Below are 12,113 nucleotides of genomic sequence, written 5' to 3' on the forward strand. Positions count from 1 at the left end.
ATGAAAGGCAAGAACTCATATATAGGTGAAAGGCCCACTTTACAGGAGAAAGGCACAGGTTCAGTCTAATGGATTCACTACGACATAGGAATTTAGGAGTGAGTAGCCTGGAAAGAGGAAAAATGTAACCCTTGGCAATGTAGAGGATTCTGAAGCTGCAGTACTTTTTTAAAAGTACATTTAAAATGGATGATTTTTCTTGTCTCCTTTCTACCTGTATTTATTTCTTTTATCCTACTTCAGTCATAGCTCTCAAAGGCAGAATGGGGCTGCTTTCAAGTGAGATGTACTGGAGGCTTAAAGTGAGTTTTGAAGATTCAGTACCAAAAATATACATACTTCATTAATCATTTTATGTTGTTCACATGATAATATTTTGGATACATTGAACTAAATTATTGATCCTGTACATGGGGCTCTTAGGCCCTGCGATAAAAGAAATGCAAAGCCTGGCCAAGTAGTATGAGGACACAAGCAAAGCTCTCAAGTGAGAAGGACAAGGAACCCAGGACTTCAGCTGGAGGAAAAGAGCTAGTGGGTATGGTACTGAGTGAAATCAGGCTGGCCTCTTAAAGGAAAGGGACAGGCTTTATGGGGTTCCTGGACCCAGTAGGGCTTGGTAACTTTTCTGACAGGTGATAGGTATGGGATTTTAAAGAAATATCTTCCTCATATTTTAAGGGTTTTTTTTCTTTTTGTAAGAAACAGGTGAGGGGCAGTTCTCCTCGGAGACATCAGGGTATCATCCTGGCAGCTGCAGAACACCTGGCCCTCTAAGTGACACTGAGGAGTTAAAGAAGTGCATACTGCAAACTTTATTGGCAAAGGAGGATAGGGAAAAATCCTGTCTTCACTACTTCTGGGAAATGGGTCACAGGACTTCTCCTGTGGCCAAAAAAAAAATCCCTGCTCTACCTCATTATCACTTATTTCCTTTAATGTTTAAAGTGAATACTAGAAAATTAAAAGTCACACTCAAGTCCCACATTTTATATGTATTAGACATTGCTGCCTTAGAGAATTGCTTCCCATTTCAAAGCTCAAGAAAAATCCAGTAAAATTTAAAAGCAGCTGTTATATGTTTCCATTTGTGAATAATGCATACACATATAAATAGCATATGACTTTATAAATAAGAATAAATATAAGGTCCCCATGGAGGGCTACTAATCTAGGGAAAAATGTAATTCCCAACCTGCTAGATTTCAGATATACTGAGTTTGTGTACCCTGAAACTGAAGAATGAATTAGGACAAAGGAGGTGAAGGGTAGGAAAGGATTACTGGGGGTTAGGAATAGCTCCTAAGAGGGAGCAGATGACCCCAAAGTGGGTTGCCACCGAGGCCCTTTGTTTGGGGTAATTTATACAGCAAAGTCACCATGTGGGTACAACGTGGGTCAAACTACAAGCAACCTATAGGAGTATAAGTAGCTGCTTAGCTAATATTGGTCCAATAGGGAAGCAGGTCATGTGCGAAGAACAAAGGTATTTTGGACAAGGGATGGGTCCAGATCCTCTGGTCACCCACCTGAGTAACTGACGTCTATTTGGACTGTACTGGACCAAGTGATTCCAGTTATAGTATAATTCCAAATTATTGCTTTTCCCTTAGGGAGGCACCTGAGCCTTTTTTTTTTTTTTTTTTTTTTTTTTGCATGTTTATCTTGAGGCTTGGCCTTTTTCAGTTGCACTTCCACCAACGATTTCGATGTTTTTATTTTTCTCTGCTGACTTCTTTGACAGCCCAGTTCTCTCTGACTGCACATTAATTTGTATCTAATTTAGCTGCCTGTAATACTACCTCACTCCACATGGAGAACGTTTTGCCTTAGATTAGCGTCAGCCAGACATCCGCCTTCAATCTTAGATATCAGAGAACCGTAAAAAAGCTGCAAACAAAAACCTGTCATTTTTTTTCTTCAGCCATGGGTTGGTAGCATCTACTGTCATTCAAGGATTGAGAGGGCGGAGCCGACAGAGCTACCCAATCAGAAGCAGGGTTATGAGACCTGTCCACTCAGGCACACAGCCAGAAAGGCGGGACTTCCACAATTGGGCGGTCCTTTCGGGTTGAAGCCCGCCGTCCAGGGGCCTGGTGCTGTCCGGCCGAGAGGTCCAGATTGCTCCTTCTCCTCCGGTGTCTCCCGGTGACCTGCAGGGGTGGAAGATCGCTGGGAGGGTGCAGAAACGCCGGAAACTGGAAATGGTGAGTGCGCGGCTCGGCGTCCTGAGACCAGGAAGGGAGGCGCCTTGGAACCCGCGGAAACCGGCTGTGGAGGGCCTGGGTCTCCCGGGTCGGCTCTGGAATCCGCAGGCCGCCGTGTTCCTCCTCTTCCTCTGCACACCTAGGTCCCCCGAGGCCCCGGACAGCTGGGCCCCACCTCCCCTCCGGTGGTGACAGCTGTGTCTTGCGGACTCCAGGCTCTTGGTCCCCTCGGATGCGGGCGCCGGGGCGGGGCTGGCTCTGCAGTCCGGACCCTGACGCCCTTCCCCTGCCAGTCGTGTGGTCCAGGCCCCTTGGGAGGTGTTAAAGCCGGGACACCTAGTGCACGGACAGACTCCTTCGGGGGAATTGGTCACTCTGGAGCTATCGCTGGGGTGCGCTGGAGCCTGATGCGAAGGGGTAGTGTTTTTTTCCGGTGAACTCCCTAATTGCAGGCTGGATGATAGAAGGCAGCTGTGGGCAGCAGCCCCTGGCACAGTGTGCTCCCTTCCAGGGAGACAGTGGAACCTTTGAGTTTTAATCCCTTTTCTTCCCTGGTCCCAGGGTATGAAGTCTGAGACTACTTGCATGAAGCCACCATTTTGTTTTGTGGTCTTGAGACTTGTGACTGCCTTGTCCTTTCCTAGGAATAGTTAAGATCCAAGCCCCGGGGAACCTTAGACTTAGTGTGCTGTATGTATGATCTCAATCTTCCCCTCAATGTGTTGCTAGGTGTTGGGTGATCTTTAGCAGTTAGCAGTATCTAGAAATTTCTCAACTCATTAATGATGAAACATGAGTAGGTGATTATTCAGTGTGTCAGTATATGGAGGGAAAGCCAGGAACCTCCTGTTCTGCCAGGTTTCTAATATTATCCAACAGTAGCATCCTTAACATCTGCTTTTATTTTTCAGTGCCGGGGACTGAATCCATGGCCTGACGTGTTCTTGAGGGCTCTGTCTCTGAGATTTACCACCACATCTAACATTGGCCTTTTGATTAGGTTGTTTGATCGATTCACATTTAATGTTACTCCTGAGATATTTGTAATTATTTGCCCTTTTTTTGCTCTTAACAAAGCAACCATTTCTTATATATCCATGTAGATTAATATGTTGATGTAATTCCTGTTATGATTTTTTGGGTCATTATTGCCATGTTATATTTCATGATGTATTTTAGTGTCAGGTAGTGGTAGCTACTGCTGTTGCTCTTATAATTTAGAAGTTTTTTGGCTAATTTCATATATATTTATATTTAATTTTGCAGGTGAATTTTAAAAGTTTTTGTTTTGGTCTCTTCCATTAAACATTATTGAAATTTTGAAGGGGCAGTATTACATATTAATTTGAGGAAAAGTGGTCTCTGTAGTGACTTTTACAATCTACCTACATGATGTGTATAATTGAGAAACTAATGCCTCATATATGACGAAACCCTTTCAATAAGGACAGAAACCCGAGTTTTGAAATAACTCTTTTTTTTGCCACAGATACCCCACTTTCCCCACAGCTTCTATTGGAAAGGGCATCTTTTTCTATTTTTGTGCAGTAGGATCTCTGTCATTTAAGTATGTCTGATAATTCTGTCTGTAATTTCACAGGTTTAATTATTCATCTCTTTGCCAGGTCTACACTGATTGTTGTAGCTTTATAACTTAGTCATTCTCTGCAGAGTGAGATTTTGGCCATTTATGGACTTTAGATTGCAGAGAGAGCCATAGCATATAGCCCAGGTCTATGGAAGCTTTTATGTTCAGATTTGTGTAAGTACCATAGTGGGGGCATTATCTGAAGATTAATTTCCCGGAATGTATCCTCATGAAGAGGTGTGACTGTGTATATACATGTGATAATTAATGTATACCTTACATATTTACCAGCGCACTTTCAATTTCATTAATCTTTTGCTTGTTTTTTTGAGACAGAGTCTCTCTATGTAGTTGAGACTGACCTGGAAATTACTGTGTAGCCCAGGCTGGTCTCGAACTCACAGCAGTCCTCCTGCCTCAGCCTCTTGAGTGCTGGGATTACAGGCGTGCACCACCACTCCCGGCTCAATTTTATTAATCTTTTAAAAGAACCAACATTTGGCATTGTTGATATTCTGTGGTATGTTCATTTTCAATATCTTTAAATTTTGCTTTTATTCTTTTAGAAAATTTGCCTTTTCTGAACTATTGAGACAGATAATTAGCTAGTGAATTCTAACTCTGTTTTGTTTTACCAATTTAAAAGTGTTGTTCCTTTTAACTTCATCTTTTGAATCCTACCTTTTTCTTTCATACATCTTCATTGAGGACTAATGACAATCTGTATATATTTAAGGGATATCTTTTTATCTATTGTGTACATTCATGAAATCAGTACATAATTTGCATATTCAATACACAAAGTTTTTACTGGGACCCTTTTACAGTCTCCCCTGCTTTTCCCCACCAGTGTTTATTTAAAAATTTCTATTTCATTGAGTAAAACAAAAACAGGGCAAACATGAAAATTGTAAAGGTCAATAATTATAAAGGGAATATATCATGAAGCTACTACCTATATCAAGAAATAGAACATTAGCAGTGCCCAGCAAACCCTTTCATTCCCTATTTGTTATACTGTCCATTCTCCCTAGTGGTAACTATTTCTCTGTTCTAGCTTGCAGTCAGTCAGAGCATTCTTTTAGGGTTTTTGGTGAAATTTGTGTCCTGGTTAGGTATAGAATTGCTGGTTCTTGTAGAATGCCTGAGAAGTTAGGATCAAACTATTTTCCAAAGTATCTCTGTCAGCTTACACTGCTATCAGTAGTGTTTGACAGTTCCAGTCAGCACACTTATGATTATTAGTCTGTTTATTTTGTTGTCATTGTCATCATCTTTCTGATGCAGTATCTGCAGTTTTTAATTGTAACTCCTCTAGTTGGTACTGATTTGTACACACATTCAGATGTTTATTTGGCTTTGTTTTTGTGCCTCTGGGGATCCAATGCAGGGATTTGTGCATGCTAGGCAATTACACCACTGCTAAGGTGTACCCTCAGCCCTGTTTAAATCTTTGTCATTTGAATGCCTCCTGTGAAATCTCTGAGCAGTTCTCTTATCTGTTGGGATGTCTGGTTTTTCCTTAGAAATATGTAGTGCTCCATCTATTAAGTACTACAAGCCCTTCACTAGAAATGTGCACTGCCATTATGTTTTCCCTAATATTTCATGAACAGAAATTCTCTTTCTTTCTTTCTTTCTTTCTTTCTTTCTTTCTCTTTTTTTGTTTGATGCTACTGGGGAAATGTGTAATCTGGGCAAGCATTCTACCACTGAGGTATACCTGGAGCCCCTAGTTCTAATGAAGTTTTATTACTCTTCTCTTTAGAATTAATGTAAGAACACTATCTTAATAAAATCGTGAAGCTTTCTTTGAAAATTAGTTTTTGCTTTTAAATCTGTGAATGTTTTTCTGTAGTATGATATAGGGACTAAATGTTATTACTTAAAAAAAAAAAAAAATCCGGGGCTGAGAATTTAGCTCAGTGGTGCTGCTGCCTGCCTCGCAAGTGCAAGGTCCCAGGTTCAGTCCCTGGACCAGAAGAATATATACCCATTTAACCCAGCAACATTGGTTGAAAAATTGATAATGATGTAAGAAACTAAAAAAAAAAAAAAAAAAAAAAAATCTAACAGTATATTCTTGTGATACCTACCATGTCAGATAATGTGATTAAAAAAATAACAGTGAATTCTGCTGCAGCATGCCATCGAACAGGCAGGGATCTTTAAGATTAGAAGTGTGGTGCCGCACCTGCCTCACAAGTGCAAAGTCCTGAGTTTAATCCTTGGTACTGGGGATGGGGTGGTGAAGAAGTGTGGTGCAGAAACTTAGTGTGTGACTGACAAGTTTCATTGAGTTTTATGCAAGCAGTCAGTTGCAAGCTATGGTTGAATGAGGTGTGTTTTAAAGTGCTACAAATCATGGATCACAAATAATGCATTACCATTAAATTAGCATTAAATGAAAAAGAAACACATGAAATATTAAAATTAGTTTATGATAATGTTGTCATGTCCATGAAGATGGTTTGAGTGATTTCATAATGGTTAGAAATCAGCTGAAGGTGAGTGATTAGAATGTTCTTCATCATCAAGACCCCAAGAGAATGTCCAAAGGGTAAGCAAAATGATTAGATAAAACTGACAGTTGGTTATTGGGGAAGTTTCTTAGGATCTGAATATCTCATAGTTCCCTTCAGAGCATTTGTACATGAAGCAAGTGGGTGTGAAATTTATCCCATAAGTTTTAATTGTTGGCTGGGATTTAGCTTAGTGGTTCCACTGCCTGCCTTACAAGTGCAAGGACCCGAGTTTGATCCCTGGTCCAAAAAAAAAAAAAAAAAAAAAAATCTAAGTTTTGATTGTCAAAAGCAACAGTGCTTATCAATCTAATTGGAGTTGTGCAGTTGTGCTGCCTCATATTCCAGCTTTATAAGAAATGTCATTGTGGGAGATAAAACTTAGTTATGATCCTGAGACCAAGGTTCATAGTTCTCAGTGGAAATCACCCCCTTTTCATGTGAAAAGAGCATGTCAATCAAGATCCAAAATGAGGTGATGTTGATTATGCTTTTTGACCTTGGAGGAATTATGCAAGCTGAGTTTGTCCTCAGGAACATTGCATTGAACTTTTAATATTATAAGGGCTTTTTAGGGTGTTTGAGAAATTATGTGCATAGAAAATGGCCTAGGAATTGGGCAGTTTCATCTCCCATCATGGCAACATTCTGTGTCACACATCCTTCTGGCATGGCAGTTTATCTTAAAAATGTTTTTTTCTCATTTACCTTATGCACTGTATTCAGCATCTTATGACTTCTGACTCTTTCCCAAAGAATACCATGAAAGGTACTGTAATTTATATTGGAAGGGCTTTGAAGGGTGATTGAATCATGGGAGTAGTATAGCTAAATGTGATGTTAGGAGGTGGAGCCTGGTGGTAAGAAGTGGGTCACTGGAGGTGGCCTCCCTCCTTGGCTCCTCCCTTCTCTCTGCTTTCTGGTAGCTCTGATTTGATCAACTTTATATGCTATTCTCTACTGCTGTGTTTTCTTGCCTTGGAGTCAGCTGACTGTGGACTAAAACCTCTAAACACTGTGAGGTATGTAAACTTCTCCTTTGTGTTCTGGGTGACAGATATTCTGTCCCAGTGATGGAGAAAGTGACTAAAGTCAAAAGGTAAATAATTTTAATTGGTTCAGGACATTGAGGCAATCATTACAGTGCAACCAAAAATATTTGTGAAGGAGGACTTTCAGAACTGCTTTGAAAAGTGGAAAAATGATGGGATAGGTGTATTTGAAGCGGAGGAGGGCTTATTTTGATAGGGATTAATATTAATGTGTCTTTTACTGTAATATATGTTAAAATTTTAAAAATCACTAATTTTTTATTGTATCTCATAAACGTTTTATTCTCCTTACAACATTGTACTTTAGTATGAGTACTTATGAGTACTTTAATTTAGAAGGGAAATGATATTCTAGTACCTCAGCATTAACCATTACTAATCAAAAGAGCCTGAGACTCAGTGACCCATAGTGAGCTCGGTTTATTTCCCTGGGGATTTTGCTTCCATTGTGAAGGTTACCTTTTCCTGAGCAAATATTAAGTAAAGTCAAAACATGTAATAAATGCTGAAAAAACTTACGTCAACAGCAAGTATTAATATTAATAGAGAAAAATTGAGGCATAACAGCTAAGTTCCAAGAACTCTGAAATAAGATTGGCTTGAGAATGAAATTCTCAAGTCAAATGGAAGTGTGTAACAAAGTGGGAGAATCACTCCCAGGTCATAAAAATTAAACTCTGCCACAGAAAGCAAGAGAAAGCAGAGTATGAGTTACTCAAGTGGAAAACCATCCCAGTGGAAAATGTTACATTGCCCATCCCAGCACATTAAAAGATGACCTGCTCCAGTGAGTTCACCATCAAGTACCAGGGCTGTTAGAGTTGAAAGAGGCTATGCCCAACAATTACATGTTAATTGTCCTAGCTTGGTATTGTTAAATTGCAAGCAGAGTAAATTCTGAGGAACCTGATAAATTTAGCTAAAATTTAGATAGAACATTATATAAAATAATACATACGAGAGTATTGCATTTTTTAAACTTAAGTTTTGTTTACTTCTGTTTTAATTTTTCAACTGTGGAGGTGTGTACTGGATGTAATATAATTTTCTTTAACCATGGGCTGAATTCTAAAACTGTTTGTAAACCAAGCATTACTCTTGCTCATCTTACATATTAAATGTCTTCATCAAGTTGCATCTCATTTATAATTGCCACATATATGTGCCTTCTAGAAGGGAAAGTGCTGGTGTTAGTTTCAGTCCTTCCTGCGCCTGTGTGTGTTTGTGTGTGATGTTCAAATAATGCAGTTATTCACTTCTTCATGGCTAAAGTCCTGAGTAAAGATCTTGGTCACATGCACCTCTATATGTTAGTCAAATAGAGTTGGTGTCATGGAGTTGAGTTGCCCTGAATAAATTTAACAGAGTTGAATGACAGAGGTGACTTAGGTACCTGACAGGGGCAACTAGGACCAATTCAGATGCCCAACCAAAAGCTCTTGCTCCACCAATATCAGGAGCTTTCTTTTCTTCCATTTCAAGTGCACAGATTCTCCTGCCTCTACCCTGCAGTTAAGTTACTCATATGGAGAACAGTCCCAGACAGAGCCAGAGCGTCAAACTCAGTTTAAGCCTTCATGCTCAAGTTTTTCATGCACTGTTGTGAGCACAGTATGACAGCACACTCAGCTCATTTATAGGGAAGGTCAGGTACTGATGGCCAGCTGTTAACTTGACAAATCAGAGTCTGCTTCCCATGGCTCAGTGGATTGTTAAGAAGCATAGAGTCTGGCTCCTTAAGAGATAATCTAAAGCCAAGACCTGGGGTTCTCCACAGTGCTCAGCAGCTTGACAGCACATCCTTTGTTGGCTTTACCTCTGTGCAATATCTCATTTTTTCTACTTCCTCACACTTTACTTCTGGAGGTATTTTGAAAATACCCTCTTTACATACATTTCTATTTCATGTCTCTGATGGAAAAAACAAAACTGAGATACTAAGAGACTCAAGCAAGTCACAACACCCCATATTTGAATCAAGTCAAAGACATTGGTGGGACCAGTCCCAACAAACCAGAAAACAACAGGATAGGACTCCAGGGCTGATACTACTACATTCATGCAGCACCAGAGATGATAAAATATGAGCCAGCAAAATGCCCAGTTAATATAGAAGCTAGGAGCCGCAAAGATACTGCCCAATTTCCAGAACTAAAGACAGTGATCTGGAAGTTTCTAGTGGAGAAACCCTCCCCATGTATAAAACAGGGTTAACCACAATAGTGAAATGTATCCAAATTAGCTTTAAAAGGAAAGATTTGTTAAGGTTTAAGTTATCAGAAGTATTTTATAGCAAAAGGGACATCTCTGTGACTAATTTGAAGGGAATAGTTCCTTAAGGCAAACTACCTCTCACATTCTGAAGACTCTGGTAATAAGAAAAGAATCTCATTACTTTAGCCAGTCTGAAGAAGTTGCATGTTTAATTGCCTGCTGATATTACGATAGTCAATCACCCTTCACTTATTGTTTTCTAGAAGGTTGCACAGCTTTGACAGCCAACATTTAATATTGGCTACATTTGCATAATGAAAATTTGGTCACATAGACTTAAATTACTAGAAAGCCTGATTTCCTATTTCCTGCTGAAAGAAATAATCTCAAACTTAATGGTTTAAAAATAATAGGAGTTTAATTTTATCATACTTGTGGATGAGTTAAATCTAAGATCAGTGATAATGGGCTAGCATCGAAGAGTTATTAAGGTCACACTCCCCTGAAGAGACTCTAGGGCAGAATTATTCTAGCTTCTGGTGGCTGCTGGTAATCCTTGAGCTGTGGTCACAAATGCTTTACTTCTCTATATTTTGGTGGAGTCTTCAAAAGGAAGAACATAGGTGAGACCCTCCTTCTACTGATGATGGTATCCAACAGGATCTGGGCATTCACAACACAGGAGATGGCAGATCCTCCAATGAGACTTGGACTTTGCCAGAATTTGGAAAAGGCAGCTCTGTGCACAGGAGAATGAGGGAGGGGAGCCCTAGGCCTGCAGACTGGGACAGGTGGTGGAAGAGTCACAAAAATAAAACAACAGAGAAGACAGTAAGACACTATCTTGATATTCTGAAAAGAAAAGATTTGGATATCACCAAACCCAGATGAGCTCCCTGGAGAAAGCTGAATCCAGATGGAGTGCAGAGGATGGAGGCCCTCACCTGTGTTTTGGACACAGAATCTGGAAAGCTTTCCCCCTTAACAGGGCCCTAAATCTTTCCAATTGGTACTCTCTTTATCTTTGCAGTGCTTAGTCTTTTTTCCACAATATATGTGGGGCACTGTATTTACCTTTATATTCTGGGATATGTGCACCTTGTGTGTGTGTGTGTGTGTGTGTGTGTGTGTGTGTGTGTGTTACACCTCCAAGACTCTGCCCTGAAAATATTTGTTGTGTTATCTTTCTGAACCCCAAACTTTTGTCATTTCAAGTCTGTCTCCCTGCTCGTTCTATGTGTTTGGGAATGTGGGGAATTGTTAAAAAACATCTTACTTGACTAAAAAATGACTTTATCTCAGTGGCATCAGAGGACAAATCTCTCACCTCTCAGGCAGTGTTACACCTCCAAGACTCTGCCCTGAAAATATTTGTTGTGTTATCTTTCTGAACCCCAAACTTTTGTCATTTCAAGTCTGTCTCCCTGCTCGTTCTATGTGTTTGGGAATGTGGGGAATTGTTAAAATCCATCTTACTTGACTAAAAAATGACTTTATCTCAGTGGCATCAGAGGACAAATCTCTCACCTCTCAGGCACATTAACTAGGTGTGTGCATGATGCTCCAGAGTGACTCAGCCCAGGCTGGTTGGTATCACCATCTTACAGTTTCTACATCTAGATTGAGGTTGGACACTGGTACTTCTGTGTTTTGGAACTGATTCAGTGACTACGATTAGCCCTCTTGTTCTGCTCATGCAAGGGTCTTGGAAATGACTACATATGGTAAATGAAATCAAATGACAAAAAACATGAAGGATAAATAAGATTAAAGTAACAAAGCTTGTAAATATATCTATTTCAGCTTTGTTAATGAACATTAGACCAGGGAAAAAAACAAAAGATTCAAACAACTAAAATCAGATATTAAGGAGGCAACATTGCTGCCAACTTAAAAATTTTTTTTTGAAGAACAATACAATTATATGCCAATACCTTACATAATTCACATAATAAAATGGTTAAATTTCTAGAAATGCAAACCACTACTACTGACTGAGAAAATAATCTGAATAGCTCTATCTCAAGTGAGGAGATGGTGTGTAGTTTATTTTTGTTAGTAATACAAACAAAATCTTGTGTTCCTAAATTCCCTGGCCAATTCTTCTAAACATTTGGAGATTTAATATCAGTTCATTCCTAGTTGTCCAAAAAATAGAAATGGTAGAGACAATTTTATGAAGCAGTATTACAATGATAGCAAAAACTGCAAAGATACAAAGATATCACAAGGAAATAAAAATTTAGACCAGTGTTATCTTAAACATATACATACAAAATCCTTCAAAAATAAAAAGAAATGGAATTTAGCAGCATATAAAAGTAATCCTACTCTGTCACCAAGTTAGATTCATCCTAGTAATACAAGATGGGTTGTCAACCAACAATCACCATATCAGTGCAACAATTAGAAACAGCCATCTCAGTAATAAAATAAATTTGACAAATTTGATTTTGTTGGATGAATGTATTTCAAGATGTATTCTAAAATGCTATGGACCACTTTAGGTACATTTATTGTTCATAGCTTT

At 39.3% G+C, this 12,113-nt stretch overlaps 1 protein-coding gene across 6 annotated transcripts in view; it reads left to right on the forward strand.

Annotated features, from left to right (window-relative positions):
• Positions 1 to 2,063: 2,063 nt before the first annotated feature.
• The window catches only part of LOC104864784 (zinc finger protein 260), a 40,894-nt gene continuing 30,844 nt past the window's right edge, over positions 2,064 to 12,113 (forward strand). For all 6 annotated transcript variants that reach the window (XR_004515693.1, XR_004515694.1, XM_033759928.1 and 3 more), the window contains exon 1: positions 2,064 to 2,207. The gene's annotated coding sequence lies outside the window, so the exon portion shown is untranslated. The remainder of the gene's footprint in view (positions 2,208 to 12,113) is intronic.

The sequence above is a fragment of the Fukomys damarensis genome, unplaced genomic scaffold, assembly GCF_012274545.1.
Source record: "Fukomys damarensis isolate Sample0158 unplaced genomic scaffold, DMR_v1.0_HiC HiC_scaffold_38, whole genome shotgun sequence".
NCBI lineage: Eukaryota > Metazoa > Chordata > Mammalia > Rodentia > Bathyergidae > Fukomys > Fukomys damarensis.